The sequence below is a fragment of the Schistocerca serialis genome, unplaced genomic scaffold (genome assembly GCF_023864345.2).
Source record: "Schistocerca serialis cubense isolate TAMUIC-IGC-003099 unplaced genomic scaffold, iqSchSeri2.2 HiC_scaffold_176, whole genome shotgun sequence".
Taxonomy (NCBI): domain Eukaryota; kingdom Metazoa; phylum Arthropoda; class Insecta; order Orthoptera; family Acrididae; genus Schistocerca; species Schistocerca serialis.
In genome coordinates, this window is record NW_026047736.1 from 37,501 (window position 1) to 40,659 (window position 3,159).

At 56.9% G+C, this 3,159-nt stretch overlaps 1 non-coding gene across 1 annotated transcript in view; it reads right to left on the reverse strand.

The window, feature by feature from the left end:
* Positions 1-1,289, reverse strand: part of LOC126443685 (small subunit ribosomal RNA) — a 1,909-nt gene extending 620 nt beyond the window's left edge. Inside the window, exon 1 of the ribosomal RNA XR_007582100.1 lies at positions 1-1,289. This exon is cut by the window's left edge and continues 620 nt beyond it. This is a non-coding gene — a ribosomal RNA (small subunit ribosomal RNA).
* Positions 1,290-3,159: the final 1,870 nt, after the last annotated feature.

A 3,159-nucleotide genomic window follows, 5' to 3' on the forward strand; every position in this document is an offset into this window, starting at 1 on the left:
AGTCAAATTAAGCCGCAGGCTCCACTCCTGGTGGTGCCCTTCCGTCAATTCCTTTAAGTTTCAGCTTTGCAACCATACTTCCCCCGGAACCCAAAAGCTTTGGTTTCCCGGAGGCTGCCCGCCGAGTCATCGGAGGAACTGCGGCGGATCGCTGGCTGGCATCGTTTATGGTTAGAACTAGGGCGGTATCTGATCGCCTTCGAACCTCTAACTTTCGTTCTTGATTAATGAAAACATACTTGGCAAATGCTTTCGCTTCTGTTCGTCTTGCGACGATCCAAGAATTTCACCTCTAACGTCGCAATACGAATGCCCCCGCCTGTCCCTATTAATCATTACCTCGGGTTCCGAAAACCAACAAAATAGAACCGAGGTCCTATTCCATTATTCCATGCACACAGTATTCAGGCGGGCTTGCCTGCTTTAAGCACTCTAATTTGTTCAAAGTAAACGTGCCGGCCCACCGAGACACTCAATAAAGAGCACCCTGGTAGGATTTCAACGGGGTCCGCCTCGGGACGCACGAGCACGCACGAGGCGGTCGCACGCCTTCGGCTCGCCCCACCGGCAGGACGTCCCACGATACATGCCAGTTAAACACCGACGGGCGGTGAACCAACAGCGTGGGACACAAATCCAACTACGAGCTTTTTAACCGCAACAACTTTAATATACGCTATTGGAGCTGGAATTACCGCGGCTGCTGGCACCAGACTTGCCCTCCAATAGATACTCGTTAAAGGATTTAAAGTGTACTCATTCCGATTACGGGGCCTCGGATGAGTCCCGTATCGTTATTTTTCGTCACTACCTCCCCGTGCCGGGAGTGGGTAATTTGCGCGCCTGCTGCCTTCCTTGGATGTGGTAGCCGTTTCTCAGGCTCCCTCTCCGGAATCGAACCCTGATTCCCCGTTACCCGTTACAACCATGGTAGGCGCAGAACCTACCATCGACAGTTGATAAGGCAGACATTTGAAAGATGCGTCGCCGGTACGAGGACCGTGCGATCAGCCCAAAGTTATTCAGAGTCACCAAGGCAAACGGACCGGACGAGCCGACCGATTGGTTTTGATCTAATAAAAGCGTCCCTTCCATCTCTGGTCGGGACTCTGTTTGCATGTATTAGCTCTAGAATTACCACAGTTATCCAAGTAACGTGGGTACGATCTAAGGAACCATAACTGATTTAATGAGCCATTCGCGGTTTCACCTTAATGCGGCTTGTACTGAGACATGCATGGCTTAATCTTTGAGACAAGCATATGACTACTGGCAGGATCAACCAGGGAGCTGCGTCAACTAGAGCTGAGCAGCCGGCCGCCCGGGAGTGTGTCCCGGGGGCCCGCGCGAACACGCAAGCGTCCGCTCAATTATTCTGCAAACAGGAGGAGGCTGAGCTCCCCTGCACAACACACCTCGAAACCCTCTCAGGTCCCGGCGGCGCGCAGCGCCGTCCTAAGTACTTGGTCGGGTTCGAGAGAGGCGCAATCGCCCGGAGTTAGGCGAGTAGACGCTTTAGGTGCGACCACCCGTGCTCCCAACTGAGCTTGCCGCTGCCGACAGAGGCCCGGGAGCGTGCTGTCGTGGCATTGCCGGCGGGAGACAACACGCGCCACCTACGGTGACCGGCAGCTCCAACGCCAGCGCCACAGAAGGACAAAAGCCCCACTTGGGTGCCGAAGCGAACTCTCCCAGCACAGCGCACGCGCCAACACGTCCGCACAGCTGCGATACAAACCACCTGCGAGAACCGCTGGGGCGACCGAGCAGCAGACGGCGTCGCGGCGCCGAGCGCCGGGCGGCGGCGCATCCTCAGCGCACACAGTCCTCAATCGGACCAGCACACTGCAGATGGCCACCGCGCTTCGCACCGGGCCCGCGAGGACCTACTTTGGCCGCAAGGCGCCGCGAGCAGGGGGCGCCGGCGCGCAGCTGCGCCGCCTGCCGCGTCCGTCGGCCGGCGCGCCTGCCACTGGCCGCCCCCACCAGCCGGCTGTAGCGCGTGCGCCCACGCACCGCGCTGCCAGCACGCCGGGCGGCCCCCCCTCACCGGCCGGGGACGGTCCCACCCAGCCACCGCCGCGTATCGCCTCACACCCAGATCCCCTTTCGCGTTCGTGGGCATGGTGGGTCCCCTTTCACGTTCGTGGGCATGGTGGGTATCCCTGAAACAACCGGTTAATAGCTCGACCGATCGTCGCCAACACTGATTCACCTCTAGCGAGAACAACCGCACCACAACGGGTTACCTGTTGTTCATTTGCGTAACGTCACCAGCAAACGTAGACGTCCATCGCCATTTGCAACGAGTATTGCATGCCTGTGTCAGGTGTCACAACACACTACGTCTGCCCACATAGACGCAACAACATGTGCACGCCTCGAGAACACGTGGAAGGTAGCCCCCGTACGTATGCGGTGTCCATTGCGCGAACGACTGTCAGCCGGCCTCTGCAGGATGTCGCAGATGTGGAACGCGGTGCAACATGCTATCACGGTGTGTGAGAAGAGACGACTACGTCCGAATACACGCTCCACTACATCAACAGACTGCTCATGCTGATCGCCATCCAGGGCGTCCGTTCCTCCCACACGTCTGAATGGCGTACCACACTGCAATCCAGCTCTTATAGGGAGACGACACGTAGCTGCGTGCACAATATTTGGACTGTATGGTCTGCCGTTGCTAGGCGCAGTCGTCGTACGGTCACACATGTGCCACGATGTATCATTCAGTACATACGGACCAATGTGCAGTACAGTTTGTGGGTTTTGCGTACATCGGCGGACAGGTGACAGGCCGTACCACAACGTAGGCTGAGTACGTCGGCATGCGAAGGGCATTGAACATGCAAACTTCTCAACGACCAGCTTGCGAAGGCAGGGGGGAAGGGGGGGGGGCATGTACGTCCTGCTGCTATCCACATTACAGTGTATAGCAGGAGCATGTGGAAAGTCAGCAACACCTGCAAGGTGTTTAACATGACGCGATACACAGGGGACCGGGCAGTGCGAATAGCGAACTATATTGCGAGGGTTGCGGTTAGGCAACACTACACTAATTTAACGAGTTGCATAACAATTACAGAGCAGGTTCAGCGACAACGTGCGTCAGGTTAAGGCGCAATATAGGTTAGGTTGAGGCACAATATAGGTTAG